Below are 17591 nucleotides of genomic sequence, written 5' to 3' on the forward strand. Positions count from 1 at the left end.
AACTTGGCTAAAGCAGAAATCATTGCAGCCTTAACCACAGCTGCATCACAGACCAGCAACCAGGAGGACAACCAGACTGGTCTTGGGAATGTACAACTCTCAGAAAATGGAGAGTTCAACTTTGCCTCAGAGGACTTAAAAATCCATCTGGAGTTAAAGAGATTTGAACTGGAGGCCAAACGGTTGGAACTAGAATCAGCAGAGAGACTGTGGCATTTAGAGGCTGAAGAAAAGGATAAAGAGATGGCATTAGAATCAGCAGAGAGACTGAGACATCTGGAAGCCAAAGCAAATGAGAGTCAGATGCAATACGAAAAGGAGATACTGGCTCTTTGCCAGGGTCATGGAGGTAATGGGGAGGGGAATAACTGAACCCCAGAAGCAATAAAGGTCAGTAAATTTCTTCCACAATTTACAGAGGGTGATCATTTTGATAGTTTTATTCATATGTTTGAAAGGGTTTGTAAACAGTATAATGTTGACCAAGGATTCTGGGTACAGTTCATGACCCCCTTACTCCATGGTAAAGCTGTACCTGCTGTTTCTAAATTGTCTGATAGTGATTGCTTAAATTATAATATAGTTAAAAATTGTTTATTAGAGTGTTTTAAGTTAATACTTGAAACTTATATAAAAAAAGTTTTGTAAGCATAGATGCAAGACAGATGAAAGTGTGTATGATTACGTTGCTGAGTTAAGCACTTATTTTCATAGGCAGGTGAGTGGGTGTTAAGTCACCACATTTGAAGGGCTGGCAGACCTTTTGATGAGGGAACAAGCCCTTAGCACTTTGCCTGAGGACATGAGGATCTGATTGGCAGATAGAGAATGTAATACCGCAAATGAGTTGGGGAAAAAGGAAAACTTCTACTTAGCAATCAGGGCATCACTGCACAGGCAAGGGATACCCAGTGCTGTGCATGGGTCTAAGGGAACCCATGGTGGGCAGCCTAAACCACCCCAAAAGAGTCCATCAGTAACAGGGGAAGCCACTAGTTCAGGTACATGGCCAGGATCAAGAGTTAAGTGTTTTAATTGTAACCAGTGGGGCCATGTAGCATATAGATGTCCACAGAGGCATGGTGGGGAACAAAAGGTAGGGAAACCAGCAAGTGGGAATGACGGAATGTCAGCAGTAAGTTATCTGGAGGCAACAAGGGTACCAAACTACCCCAAGAAGTTATATCATATCATATCTTATTAGGTGGGAAACAGGCCACTGCTAAGAAAGACACAGCCTCTGACCTAACCATTGTAAAGCCTGCAATGGTTAAAGAGGAGCACTACTTCCTTGGGCAGTCTACTCCAATCAGAGCTTTAGAAGGGACCCCATTCCAAATACCTTTGGCTAGGGTTCACCTTGACTGGGAGGGTGGAAAAGGAAGCAAGCAAGTAGGTATGTTTGAGGGTATCCCTGCAGATGTCCTGATAGAGAATGATTTTGATAATGCAGTACCTTGTCTGCATGCAGTTACATGCAGTCAGGCTTGGAAACTCCAGGATGCCTGAATGGTAAACAGTTGTAGATATTTTGAGTTTGACACAATGGTGCAGTGGTTAGTGTTGTTGCCTCACAGCAAGAGGTTCAAAAGTTTGATTCTTGGCTGAGGTGCCTTCTGTGTGGAGTCTGTATATCTTTCCTACATTTGCGTGAGTTTCTTCCAGGTGCTCCAGTTTCCTCCCACATCTGAAAGACATGCGCCTGGAGAATTTCTCCTGAAGCATCCACTGAAAATGGGCTCTGTCCCAGTTGGACTTTCCCAGTAAACAAATGTTAAATAAATAAATAAAATAAAAATGTGTGGATAGAACAGGGACCAGTGCTATACATTTCCTGCTCTCCTCACCTGTCCAGACACATTTGGACAAGAATAATTGCTACAATTTAGGCTTCATGTATTTTAAATAGATTAGTAAAACAGTTGCTGAAAAAAACACCTCATTAATTATGTAGTGTTAACAGTCAGTGAGGATTTTAGGTTATCCAAAGCAAATAAAGTTTTATTGGCATATATTTCAGTACCCAGGTTAAAAGTAAATGATCAAAACACACACAGGTGCATGCATGCAGACACTGATTTTGTTTTGTGTCTTTCGGCTTTTCCCGGTTAGGAGTCGCCACAGCGGAACTCCGGTCCGCTAATGATTGGTAGCTGATTTTTATGTACCGGCTTGCCAGGCCTGATGCACAAACTTCAATGAAGGTACGCCCATTCACGCATGTCTCCATGCAGAAGATGCTCTAGCTGAGAATCGAACCAGGCAGCATCTTACTGTGAGGCGACAACACTACTGCAGCACCGCCACCACGGCAGATGCACATACTTAATTACGCATATATACATACTGGTAAGAGGAAGGTCACTTCATCCAGCATGTTGTTCCTTTAAGCAATGCATGGAATTCGATCGAATGTTTTGCCTTTGTCTCATTAAAGGAAATGACCATGTACGGTGTTGTAGTAGTTGTGTGCATTCATGATATCCATTAAATAATGAAATGTAGAGACAGATTTTCTCTTTACTTGCAGGTGTTGCATTTTTCCTGCAAAATGGTATTGATTTAAACAAAATGGTTTCTTTCATGCAAAATACTGCATTAAATCCCATCATTTAGGATTTCATTAAACATGTAATAAAATTAATGCGAAAGTAAATAAAGCACTGAGGCAGTAGTAAGCCTTGCTTCTAATCCTCTCTACAGAACAGCTCTCTCTTTACCGTACTTATTAATTAGTAAAATCGGCTTTGACCTAATCTTTTGGAATGAGTCCATCTGTTTAGGTATTGTGGTACCCTGTGCCACACACAATATTTAATTGCATTTGGTTCTTGAATTTGTACCTTTGCCAGAATCTGCCCTTGTGTAAAGTTAGCTATGCATGTGGACATCCTTTAACAGTTACATTTTGGGTAGCAACACATTTTTTAATAACTGCATTAAGAGTAGTAACTACGCTGAATAATAGATTTCTATTCCACTGATTAATTTAAGTTATCCTCATTTCACTCTGCTTTGTAATATGATAAAACCATCTCCTAAATGTATGCCATTTACAGCCTTCTACTCACTATAAAATTCTTCAGCAGTGTGCTATCATGTTCCTTAGTTCCTTAAACTGTCTACAAAGAGTAATAAGCAATCTATTTATGTTCCCTCCTTTTAGGATGGTAAGATACCACCCATTTCTTTTCAATGAAAATTCATAATGTTCATTATCTACACAAAAAGCCTTTTTGGTTCTACTTTTAAAAGTGCAGTGTCCTATTTTTATTACTAGTGCAATTAAGTTTATGTAATAATATAACAAAGTCTTTTTCCTAACAGTAGTCTGTGCTTTTTTCAGATGCTAGAATCATTGAATAAGTCTGCTAAGCAGTACATTGCTTTTTTTTATGATTTGTCACAGAGAATTTCTGTTAAACTGGGGGTGGAGGTTCAGAAACATTTGCTCCACCACAGCTAATTGGCTAAAGTGGGTTAGTCAAGGGGAACAATGAGAACTTCCAATTTAAAAACAAGATAAAGCTGCACAGAAGAGCCCATCATTAGCTGCCAATTACCATGTCTTTGAATTAAATGCCTGGCTGTCAGAACTAACCATGTTAATGTTCTTACTAGCCCTCAAATCACTGAAGCATAAGTGCCCCCCAGTAGACACACACACAGAAGCAGACAGATTCAGGCACACACATACACTCTCAGACATTACAGACACATAGAAGCACACACACACACACACACACACACACACACACACACACACACACACACACACACACACACACACACACGCGCACACATCCATGTGAATACATTCACATGCCCTACATCTGCATACATACACACAGATGCACTCATACCAGGGTTAGTTTTGTGATACCTACCTGTACTTGTGCTATGAGCTAGGAGGTCATTCATAGGCATCTTTCTGATGGCCTTCATTTTTCTCTCCTTACAAAGACAGAGCTTTATCATGTTAATCTGCAGGCATCATCTGCTCTACCAGACTTTTTGAATTGTATTTGTCTTCTCCTTTGAGACTACTATCCTCGCTATGGCCAGTTATAGAAGAAAACTGGAGCAGGAGAGTTATCTCCGACTTCCTCAAGCTTTTCATGATGTAGAACCTATCTATATTAAGACTTCTGCATCACAATAAGCCTTTCTATAGCACACAACTGACTACAGTACAGTTGAAATTCGCATGCCATGCCTATTATTTTCACCCCTAAATAAACATTTAGAGTCTTATCTTGTTAGCACAACTGTTTCTGCCTTTATTATACTGATTCCATGTTTGCTCACTTTATCTCTAACTCTCTCCATCTCTCTTTCTCTCTCTCTCTCTCTCTATACACACACATATATATATATATATATATATATATATATATATATATATATATATATGTGTGTGTGTGTGTGTGTGTGTGTGTGTGTGTGTGTGTGTGTGTGTGTTCATGCACACAGAGAGAGAGATATAGCTATAGGGATAGATAGATAGATAGATAGATAGATAGATAGATAGATAGATAGATAGATAGATAGATAGATAGATAGATAATTTCTATCTTGGAAAACACAACAAAATCTTTATTAATATAACAGAATGACAATAAAAGCAGGTAGAACTTTAATTGTAAGATTTGATTTGAGTAAGGCTTTAAATGACCAACAAAAAGATTCTGAAGAGCATCTGAGAGCTACAATGATTTGGTTATAGAAAAAACTTAAGTAACGTCACTAAGACAACTATGTATTTGGAAGTACTTGTGGCATGGCAAAGGGACTACGTACGTTATTGAACTATTCATAAGAAGTGTTTTTTAAGATCACATGCACACACCCACACATACATATAATGTGTGTGTGTGTGTGTGTGTGTGTGTGTGTGTGTGTGTGTGTGTGTGTGTGTGTGTGTGTGTATATATATATATATATATATATATATATATATATATATATATACACTCATTCTCTTACACATGTCCACTCAGGGTTTCCTTCTCCAAAAGTAGATAAAAATCACAAAATATAAATGTCAATAACTGTAAATTGTTGCATTATTTTGTATTTTCTAACTTTCAAAGTGCTGAGAGATAGAGCCTTGATCTTTTCAAAGTCTGCCTACAACACTGACAGAAAAATTATATATCTTCATCTGCCCTCACATAAAAATGATCACATATTTATGGCAGATTTTCATGTTATGTAGCTGAGAACATTGTCTAACATGGAAAAATCTATTTTTATTTTGCTTGGTCTATGTTAATAATTTTTGTGTCAACCATTTTAATAATGTAAGTCATGTTTTTCATCTCCTTACCTAGTGCACGTGCTACCCCAGTGTACTTTTATCACTGTGTCTGTGAGTACTTGGGGAGTTAATCCTATAGGGAATATTTATAGTCTCTGGGAAGAGAGGCAGCCTATGAGGAGAATCAGGAAGCAGCACTGGGAAAATTCTTATGTGGGGAGCTTGTCAGAGTCCCTATCTTGGGGCAGTAGTGTTATGAAGGCTACCTGAGGTACTCCCTGGTCTCCACCAGTGGTTGCACAGGCAGTGATTTCGCTGAACCTTCTCCCTGCAGTAATGGACATGGCCACTTCTTCTACCTCCTCCCCCTTCTCAGCTGACCCTACAAGTAAAATTAATTTTGTACTAACTGTATTCGTCAGTCACTGAATACCACTCACTCCTTTTTAGTAATTTACAGCTTGCAATTTAATTTATGATAAATAGTGAACAATGAGTCTCACTCATTTTCTGACAGCACACTTGTAAATCCCAGTTCATAGGTTCATAGGTTCATAGGTTGGTACTAGGCTATCAGCCCTAGGGCCTATACAAGCCTAGCCATAACAATTCCCTGGCTATTTCTTCCCACATTATTTACTTTCCTGGACCCCTGTCTAGCAGGCGACTGACATGATCCCTGGGGTGAACTAGTTTACCTAGTTTCAACTGTCCAATTGCCCACATTTAGCATGCATACTGACCCAGCTTATCAAGGGGAGCAACTCCTTAAATTCTGTCCTTTTTATCAAGTAATAGGAGATTTAATAAAATAAGTGATATGCAGAAAGTCCCCAGGAAGAAATGTATTCACCACACTTCATACTATTTATATATGTCTGCTCTGGGACTGAACACTCACGAGCAAAAGGAAAGAATCCCAACTGTGTATATAGGAGAGCTCCCTTGCATCTATATTTGTACATCTGCAAGGCAGCTGCGTCTGTTGATTGTACAATAGAGTGTTTTAGATTGTTGGTTGATAAATGAGACACATGAGGAGAAGAAATTGACCAGCTACCTCTCAACAGGGTATCCCATGATTAGATGAACTGCCCCCTTATTAAGAATAGGCCATCAGTGTATGTGTGTGCATGTTATGGGCTACTGCCCCCTCATTAAGAATAGGCCATCAGTGTATGTGTGTGCATGTTATGGGCTAAGCTCCAGTCTTCAGCAGTGTGAAAAATACCAAACAAATTGCAGTTGGAAGAGTTCCTGAAATGTTAGGCTTTTAGTACCACTCTTTGTGGTGGGCTGTCTCCCTTCCAAAGCTTGTTTAAGCCTTTCAGAGTTCTAAAACATTATTCTTTCAAGCAACAGATGAGAATTTCCATGGTACATTCAAATATTTATGACTTCTGGATGTCCAAATCTTCCATTTCCTGTAAGAAAAAAAAGAAATGTAAAGCATCAGTGTTCTAATAGTCAACACAGCCATATGGAATATGGTAATGTCTTCTGAGTGTGCAGTGGGACAGACTTTGGGAGATGTTAGTCCAGGGGAACAGTCCATGGCAGCCTAATTATTACAGAAGATAAATAAGACTGAAGGCAAACTAAAAACTATTTTAACCATAAGAAACCAGAATTACAAATTTAGGTGACCATGCTCAGTGTTAGAACATCAGGAAAATACGTGTGCCCAAGGCAGATGAGGCAGGCAACCCAGTCAGTTTTGTTAAACTAGTATGGTGGAAAAGGAGTTTCAGACTGAAAGAACATACCAGAGGATCACCTATGGCCCTGAAATGCCCATGCAGATTACAATGCACTTCACAACATTTGCTCCAAAATACGTGTTCTCACATCTGTGACAGTCAGGGGAGATATTTGTTGTGGACAATTACTCAAGTTGTCTGTTGAGCTGAATTACAGTAAAGAAGCACAACAGAAGGAGGAAAAAGTTGTACTGCAGGTATGCACATTTAAGAACCTCTGTTTCTATTGGGTATACCTGCCTTTTTATTTTTTTCTGATGGTGTCAAAACCTTTGTGGATGTTGCAGATGTTGAAAAAGTCTCCAGTGATGGTCAGGCCCATACAAACTTAAGAAGAAGGTAACCACTAGGACTCCTTTTCATCAGATGTGATTCAGGAAAAAAGGAGTCCAAAGTCGTGCCCTTTATTTCAGTACCTTATGACTGACCATAATCAGCTAAACCACATACCCAGCCCTTCTGCAGGGATTTACCCCACCCCCTCCTTTTCATTTCCAACCTGCCCCAACAACATATATTCTAACCCTTATACAAAAACTGAAACCAGGCTCTCCCTCAGCAGACCAACTACCTGCTGAATATCTGCAGTTACCAGCCAAGGCTACTGCCTACCCCATTCCCATTCTGATCAATAGAACTATTAGTGAAGGTCACATCCCTAGCTTATGGAAAGTCTCCCATATTATCCCCCTCCATAAAGGTGGACACTCCACTGAACTATCAAACTACTGCCCCATTGCCCTTCTTTCTCCTTTGGCTAAGATCATGGAAAAATGCATCCATAGGCAATTGCTAGACCACCTAATCCAAAATAACTTACTTTCCAGCTGTCAACATGGTTTCAGACCTTCCCACAGCACTACCACTGCCCTCCTTTCCTTTACTGATTGCATTAACAAAAACCGCAACCTTAATAATCTTTCCTCTGCACTATTTATTGACCTGTCAAAAGCATTTGACATGGTAAATCACCGGATTCTCATAAACATACTCAAATCCCTGTCATTAGATCCACTTTCCATAAAATGGTTCCGGTCCTACCTAGATAAAAGACAACAGACTGTATTATGGCATAACACTCTATCCACCTACCTGCCTGTTACCCTTGGTGTCCCTCAAGGGTCCATACTAGGGCCTCTCCTTTTCTCCATATTTATTAATGAATTTCATCTAGCCATTCCCCAAGCCACATGCATACAATATGCTGATGACTCCACACTGATATGCTCAGCCACATTTATTTTATTTATTTATTTTATTTATTTAACATTTGTTGACCGGGAATGTCATCCACTTCTGAACTTCACTATCTTACCCAGAAGGTATTTAATACATTTGAACAATGGTTCACACAGCATTGCCTTCTCTTGAACCCCCAAAAAACTAAACTCCTCCTCTTCAATCCTACTCACAAGTCCTCTACTTTTGATTTCGCTGTTACATCCTCCAATGGTACCATTATATCACCAGACCTAACCACCAAACTACTTGGTATCACCATTGACAACAATCTGAACTTTGACACCCATATCAACAATACTTTAAAAACTGTCAACAAAAAACTTGTCTCTCTCTATAGGATTAAACCCTTCCTTTCACCTACAGCCAAAACAACTATAGCTCACACTCATGTAATCTCTACACTCCTCTATGCCTCACCCATTTTTACTACTCTATCTAAGAATAACCTCAGCAAATTGGAAATGTCCTACAATAACATTGCCAGATTTGCTACAGGCAACCCATTTAGAGCCCTCCATTGCATTAATATAAAGCACCTAGGATGGCTAGAACTACAAAACCTTATTAAATTCCACCAACTAACCATTGCCCTTAAATCTTTATAAACCTTCCAACACCTATTCTATCTACCCTCATCACCCCCTATAACAATCTGAAGTCCTTACGTTCATCACACAAAGCTCTTGTATATACCTCTAAGCATAACAACAGGGCTGGGGATTCTCTCTCCTCTAATGCTGTTGGAAAATCCTGGAATCTTCTCCCTAGTGACCTTTCCTCACTTGTCTCTTTATCACTCTTCAAAAACAGACTGAAACTTTTCCTCAGATCACACTAGTTGTGCTCCTATACTAAACCTGACTAGTCATCTATTTCTTCAAACCTGGCTCTGCCTACCCCATACTTCTTAATAACTGTTATACCTTCCTTATTAACTATAAATCCGATCTCTCTATAAATTACATTATTTCCAACCTCTGTAGATACTTATTATTGAGGGAACTCTTTATTAATATTACTATACAATAACCTGCCTTCCTTTTTTTATTATGTACTGTACCTGTATGATGTATTGAACCTGCATTTTGCACTGTTATGATTTTTGCCCTCACTGAAAATTCTGTGTTAACTTGTAATGTCCATTGTATATATGAGTGGTGTTATTTATTTGTTATTTTTTTTTTGTTTCTGCCTTGGAGCTTATCTCCCCGGGCCTCTTCTGAAAATGGACATATATCTAGTTAGAATAGCCCGGTCAAAAAATGTAAAATAAATAAATATTGTACTGGGCATAAACAAAGGGCCTTTATATGCATTAGAGTTCTGGTGTCTCTGAAGATAATGTAAGCAAGTTGTAATTATCTCACTGGCAAAGAAGATACCATCTCTAATATACAAAGCCAAGCTTAACAGGATAGGACATTGGTCACATACCACTAAATCCCTTTCTAGATTTGCCCTTGGTCATGACTTTCTTGTGTAAGTAAGTTCCTGTGTCCAAATGCTCTTGAAAGAAATAATATTTGGGGTCATTGAACTTTTATAGTGCTGTATTGCACTGATGTCTTTTGAAATTAAGAGCCACTCACAGACTGGATGAGCCTGTTAAGCTCATATTATGATAGATCCTGACATCTTTGACATCTTTGACATCAGACATCTATAAGACAGCTTTGATCAGAGAATAAATGACAATTAAACAGACCAGATTCTGTCAGGAGGATTCCATGGCTTGCCTGCAGGACTGTTTCAATACCACCTGCTGTGAGGTCTTCAAAGAAGCAGCTACGCACATCCATTTAGACATAGACACCTATACAGAATCAGTTCTTGCCTACATAAATAAATGCATGGAAGCTGTAACCATCATGAACGCCATCACTATAAGAGCTGATCAGGAGCCCTGGTGCACCAGGAATGTCTACGAGCTATTGAGGGAAAGAAACACAGCCTTCAAGGCAAATGACAAAGAAAGGATAAAGGCGGCCAGGTCAAATGTGAAAAAGGGCATCAAAGAGGCAAAGAGGGAATATGGGAGAAAAATTCAGATCCACTTTCAAGTCATGAGGGACATGAGAAGCCTATGATAGGGGATATAGCAGCTCATGGACTATAAGACCAAAACACCCAATGTGACAACAGCTTAGAATTCCTAATTGAACTGAACGACTTCTTCAGCAGATTTGAGAAGAATACCACTGTACCTTCTAAAACAAACACTGACAAAGATGAGTTAATGCTCACCTTAAACTCTGAGAAGCTGAGACTTCAACTTAAGAAAGTGAATTCTAGGAAGGCTGCTAGACCAGATAACATACCTGGCAAGCTGTTGAAGGGGTGTGCAGACCAGTTATGTCTGGTATTGACAGACATCTTCAAGTCATCCCTTGCTATGGAGAAAGTTCCCTTGCATTTCAAGGAAACAAGTATTCATCTCACTTCTGAAGAAACCCAACCCTACCTGCCTCAATGACTTCAGACCGGTTGCCTTAACCTCAAATGTCATGAAGTGCTTTGAGAGGACTGTGAAGAAACATCTATCTGCGGGTTTGCCTAAGTCCTTTGATCCACTCCAATTTGCATACCAGGCAAACAGATCGACTGTGGATACGATATCAGTTGCACTACATCTTGCGCTAAAACACCTAAAAGGGAGGAACAACTACATAAGGCTGCTGTATATCGACTTCATTTCTGCATCGTTCAACACTGTGATACTGATGCGGCTGGAAGATAAGCTCATGAAATTCAAGATAAACAAGCACGTATGTAACTGGACTCTTGACTTTCTGATTGGAAGACCCAAATGGACATATGCCGGAAACAACACCTCTCAACGTATAGTCCTGAATACTGGTGTCCCCTAAGGTTGTGTGCTCAGCCCTTGCTCTTCACCATCCTCACCCATGACTTTACTGCAAAACATAACTAAAACGATATTATAAAATTCGCTGATGATACCACAGTCATGGGCCTAATTATTGATGGGGATGAACATAACTACAAGGATGAGGTGAACACTTTGATTGTCTGGTGTGAGAGGAGCAATCTGGACCCAAATCTTAATAAAACCAAAGAAATGATTATGGACTTCAGGAGAAAGGCAACAGTTCACCAACCGCTTACTATCAAAGGGGAGGTAGTAGAGAAAGTCAAAACCACCAAGTTTCTAGGCCTTCACATCTCAGATGACCCTTACTGGGCTGTTAATACCAACCATATAGTCAAGAAGGCTCAACAGAGGCTTCACCTCCTGAGAAAGGTCAAAAGGCCAGGCCTTCACTGTCTGCTCTTTGCACTTTTTACAGGGCAGCTATTGAAAGCATCCTCACTAGCAACTTCATAGTATTGTTCAGCAACTGTACAGTTGCTGAGAAGAAGAAATTACAGACAGTGGTGAGGGTGGCTGAGAAAATCTTTGGTACAAACCTCCCTTCTATTCAGGAGCTTTTCCTTAGAAGAGCAAGAAAGAGAACATACAAAATACTAGCTGATTCGACCCATCCAGCCCACGACTGGTTCTCACAACTTGTGTCTGGAAGGAGGTACCACAGCTTCAGATGTGAGATTACCAAATTCGGGAACAGTTTGTATCCTACAGCTGTGAGACTTATTAAATACCTTATACATTGAAGTCTCTTTTTTCTCACTTAACCCTGCTGCTTTGAACATTACCGCCGCTATTACTGTCATGCATATGATGACTATACTGAGTCACATCTAAGGTGCAATACATGAACCAAACAGTTGCTATTCACTAGACTCTATTTATTATTTATCTTAATGGTGTAGGGGTATGGTGGTGGGTATTTATTTATTATTTATCATGGGATAATGGGTACTGAGTGAGTTTATATAATGTGAACAACCTCTTGCATGTCATATGTGGCATTTTCTTTCTTATATTATTCTCTGATACCTTTGTATCGATGTTATTTGCACTGCATTTCTTTCATGAGCTGATATTTGTAATTTCGTTTAGGCTGTACTTGTTTGGTCCTAAATGACAATAACGTTTCTCTGAATCTTTGAATCATTGAAAAAATGTCTGGGTATTTGCAGATTGCTGACATGGTAATATTTTGGATACCCAAGAGACCTGTTCTATCAGAAAGTTCTACACATACATAGGAAGAGGGACAATGTATATAAATGTATTTATTTTTATTTATTTATTTTTACATTTGTTAACCGGGTTAGTCTGTCTGGGTTCTTAGAAGCCCTTTTTCAGCAGAGACCCGAGGAGAAAAGCTCCCCAAAAAAAATTTAAGTAAAAAAATAATAAGAACAAAGATAAACATAGATCACATTTTAAGTATACATACTTCTGAAGTAATTACATAACATGCAATAAAGGAATATACAGAATAGATGGAAATACAATACATATATGGAAATTTTCATGTAGTATGGCAAGAAACTAAGCAGAAATATGGTAAGACTAAGGTCAATACATTGCTGAACCAAGGTACTAGGCATGAAGTAAGTAAATATACAGATAAAATTGTGTGAACTTTGGAAGTTAATAAATAAATTAAAGAACAGTAATAAGGGATTATGGGAATTGACTGTAACATGAGCTAACTAGTATGGAATATGACGGAATAAAAATGTGTACGTAGTAGTAAGAGAGAGAGCTAGAAGTGATACAGTTAAGTTATCCCTGAATGTTTCTTGAGTATTAGTTTAGAGCATGAACATATCCAATTTGAAAGGAAAAAAAATGTAAGCTGTTTCTTGAAGGCATTTTTGTCTTTAAGTAGTCTAAGTGCTAAAGGGAGTGTGTTACAATTTTTTGCAACTGTGTGACAATCGAGTATTTTCCCAAAGGTTTTGTTTGGCTTATGAACTTCAAGAAAAAGTTGATTAGTACTTCTTAGTGGGCATTAAGGAGTATAAAGTGTCAAAGAATTTACAAGGGATGCGCAGGATTTAGGATAGGTTAGTATACTGTGGGCTATAAGGAGTTGGGACTGAGGCAGTAAGTTGGAAAATTCAGGCCAGTGTAAAGCCTTTAATGAGAGACAGTGATGGGATTTGTAAGGTTGATTTGCAGCAAATCTGGCTACTTTGTTATATGTGGTTTCCATTTTAGATATTAGGTTACTCTGTAGATGGGTAAGGATAGGTGAAGCATAGAGTAGGGATGGTAAAAGCAGGGATTGGGCAAGGGATGGCCTGGATGCACATAAATATATATATATATATATATATATATATATATATATATATATATATATATATATATAGATAGAGCAGTTCATTTGACTGACATTCATTTGGTCGACAGTTCATTTGACTGACAAAAAGTATCAAGGCAAAACTGGGATTTGCCCCTCCCCACTGTTGTGCGACCGTGGAGTTGTTATATATACCATGTCAGGTAGACCCATATATATATATATATATCGTGCTTTACTAGATTCAAACTGAGCATGTAGCCCAGGCCGGTATGACCCTGACCTTGAGTAGCATCTTATCCTCACCAAGAATGATGCCACAATATGAAGACAAGATGATCAATTTCAACAATTGGCTTAAGTATTGGTGTCATTCAAAGGGGATCCAATGCCTGCCAGCCTGGGATGACATGCTCGACAAGCCATGTTGCTTCGCTAGGGACGGCTTGCACTTGTCATCCCTGGGCTTTCGGATATTGGCAAAGGCTCTTGCTTCCCCCATAGTGCCTTTTTTAGGCAAGGCTCAAAAGACAAACCCACCTCCATAGGTATCACAAGGGATAAGAAACTAAGAGTAATGCTACTCAACGCCAGAAGTCTAAACCTCAAGCTGCATGCACTCAAAACTCTCCTTAGCATGGAGAACATCGATATCTGTGCAGTAACAGAAACCTGGTTCAAGGCTCCCGAGAGCACGCCAGCACTACCAGGTTATACCTCATAGCATGCGTTTCGGCCCCAAAACTTGGACCGAACCACAAAAGGAGGGAGAGTATCAATATTCGTCAAAGATACCCACACCTCCAGGTTGGTGGCACAGCATGAAGCATCAGAGACTATCCATGTGCAACTAACAGTGGGTAAAACTGCCTTCCAGTTTATAGCCTGCTACAGACCACCCACCCAAACCCAGGAACCCCACTCAGCCTTCCTGAGAACACTGGAAAATATGAAGGTCTCTCCAAACACCATTATATTGGGCGACTTCAACTACCCAAACATAGACTGGAAGCATTACTCTAGCTCCAACACCCTAGCCCAAAGGTTCCTAGAATTTATAAACTCAAATGCTATGGAACAACTTGTTACCACTCCCACAAGAGGGAAAACATACTGGACCTGATCATCACCAACATGGGGACTCTATGCTCCAGACCAGAAGTGTATCCCTCACTGGTAAGATCAGACCATAAACTAATCTCACTGGATATTCACATCCCAACCCCACCCCCTGCCCAGAAAACCACAGTGAAAAACTTCTCTAAAGCAAATTTCACACTCCTCAAAACCAAGGTGGAATCCTTCAAAGCCCCCAAGCCTGTGGAAAATACGGCCCAGACCACAGAATCCTTTATAAACGCATTCTATGAACACCTTCAGGAATGCATGGTTCATGCAATCCCAAATAAAACCAAGACCCAATCCTCCAAAGGCAGACGTCCTGTCTGGTGGACCCCATCCATAAACAAACTATACAATAGAAGGAGGAAGCTACTACATGATAGAGCAAAATCCCAAAAGGAAGGCATCTCTGATCAGTATTAGCAAAAAACTACGGGCACTCATAAAATCGTCTAAGGCCTGCTTCGAGAGAAAAATTGCACAGGACACTAAGGATAATCACAAGGCTTTCTTTAGTTATGTTAGGAACCTGGGTGGGAATTCCCAGATATACTCAGAGTTAGTCCAAAATGACAAAAAATACATCGAACCCACAGACATTGCCAACATCCTAGCTGACAGGTTCAGCGCAAACTTCTCCTCCCCCTCCCCACCAAAAGGGAAAATATCTATCCCAGCAGAGTGCTGCCCCTCTGACATCTCAGATGCTCAGGTAAGAGCCGCCCTCTCCAAGGCAAAAAACACAGCATCAATGGGACCAGATGGTGTCCCAGGCTGCGCCCTACATCAACTTCAAGAAGAGCTAAACCCAAACATAAAACTACTGTTCAATCTCAGCCTTACTACAGGATATGTACCCAAAGAGTTGCGTACAGCAACAGTGGTCCCTCTCCACAAAGGTGGTGCCTCAATGGATCCTGGAAGCTATCGCCCCATAAGCCTGACTAGCTTGGTCTGCAAAGCTATGGAAAGGATCATCATGGACCTCATAAATAAAGATATTGGGGACGTACAGACACTGGATCCTACCCAGTTCGGCTTTGTTAAGGGCAGATCCTGCCTCTTAAACCTGGTCGATTTCTTTGAAACAGTCACCAAGGCCATTGACGAGGGGAAGGTGGTCCACACAACCTACCTGGGCCTCGCAAAAGCCTTCAATACAATACCTCACTTGGGCATTACAGATAAGCTCACCAGCTTAAATATAAACCCCTATGTCACTAGATGGGTTGCAAACTGGCTCAAGGACAGAACCCACATGGTCAGAATTGCTGGAGTCATGTCAGACTCCAAACCAGTTACAAGTGGCATCCCACAAGGCTCAGTCCTGGGACCTCTCTTGTTCAGTATATATTTCTTGGAGGTACAGGCCAACACGGAAGGACTGTGGCTGACCAAGTTCCAAGATGACTGCAAACTGCGTGCCATAATCGACTCTCCAGCCGACACAAGCATCCTCCAAAAGGGCCTCATAGAAACAGACAACTGGTGCCAGAGCCATGGCCTCAAGCTAAACACCAAAAGTGTATAGTCATCCCTTTGGCAAAAAGAAAGTGCCCACAAATTACCACATAGGTGGTAATCCATTAAGTACAGAAGAAGTAATTAGGGACCTGGGGACCCAAGTTGATAGCAATATCTCATTTGACAACCACGTGGCCAAAGTGGTTAGAAAAACATTTTATATAGCCCACCTAATCATGAAGGGATTCACATCTAGATCAGGGAGGTCATCGTGCCTCTTTACTCATCCCTCATCAGGCCCATAATTGAGTACAATGCCCTTTGGGATGTACCTTACCAGACACCTGCAGCAACTGGAAAGACCCCAAAGTACCTCACCAAGAGGATCAAAGGGCTCAAACAGATGCCATATGCTGCCCGGTTAAAGAAACTCCAGCTCTACTCAGTGGCATACTGCCTGCTCAGAGGCGATCTGTGCCTGACGTATAAAGCCATGTCCAACCCGGAATTAATGGACATGCTGCACCTCAGAAAATCCAAATCCCAACGAACTACGGGCCTCAGAGACTTGAACCTCAGCACTGAAATAAATAGGACATGCTGGAGGGACAGATTCATAACCCAGAGGCTCCCTTCACTCTGGAATAAAAGTCCAGTCCAGGTTAGGCAGAGTCCCTCATTGACTCTCTTCAAGAGGAATCTTGATGAGTGGATGGGAGATCATAGGTTTACCCCGGGTATCACTTCTGTGTCACTGTTAGACAGAGGCACAGTATACTAACCTCGAAAAAGGGCATAGCAAAATTAATTTAAAATGGGTGGCGAAAGCCAAACACACTCTGGCTAGGCTTATAAATGCCCTCGGGCAGATAGCCTAGTATGAACCTATGAACCTATGAACCTATGTATGTAGTTCTCCATATGCATGTATTATTTAGTGGTGTTTTGTTTAATAACTGTTTGGCTGACTATATTTCATTTAAAATGTATACAGCAAGAATCTGTTCTATATTATTTCTTCTATAGGATGGTGAATGGTCTACAGTTTTTGAACTACTTTTGTCATTTTGTGGGCTAGCTGGAAAGGAATTGTTATATGTGATGATCTTTGTTTTATAACCTTTGTCCCATAATATTCAGTCTAGAAACTGTCAAGGTAACAGTACTCAGAGATATAGCCACAGTACATGGATCGTAGTTTTACCATTTTATTATGTTTTATCGCATGAAGGCCTCTGGCATTATTAGTTTAGGATTTCACTGTGATCAGTAGATTACCTCTTCCTGATTTATATCTTGATAATGTGCAGTAGAGTAAAGCTAATTTTACTGGAGATTCGACAGAAATAAGGTTTTCACTCATCCATTGTGTTCAGAATAATGTCCTGGAATGTGAATGAAAAATTAACACTTTGAAGGGAGTTGGCATGTTCATGATGCAGGTGTCCTTTATAGTGGACCAGAGACCTTGGGCTTCAATTTAAAGCACTGTTGTCAGATGAACATTCTTATAAATAAATATATATATATATATAGTGTGTGTGTGAGTGTGTGTGTGTGTGT

This window comes from Protopterus annectens, chromosome 8.part0 (assembly GCF_019279795.1).
Source record: "Protopterus annectens isolate FY-2018-M chromosome 8.part0, PAN1.0, whole genome shotgun sequence".
Classification (NCBI taxonomy): Eukaryota; Metazoa; Chordata; order Ceratodontiformes; family Protopteridae; genus Protopterus; species Protopterus annectens.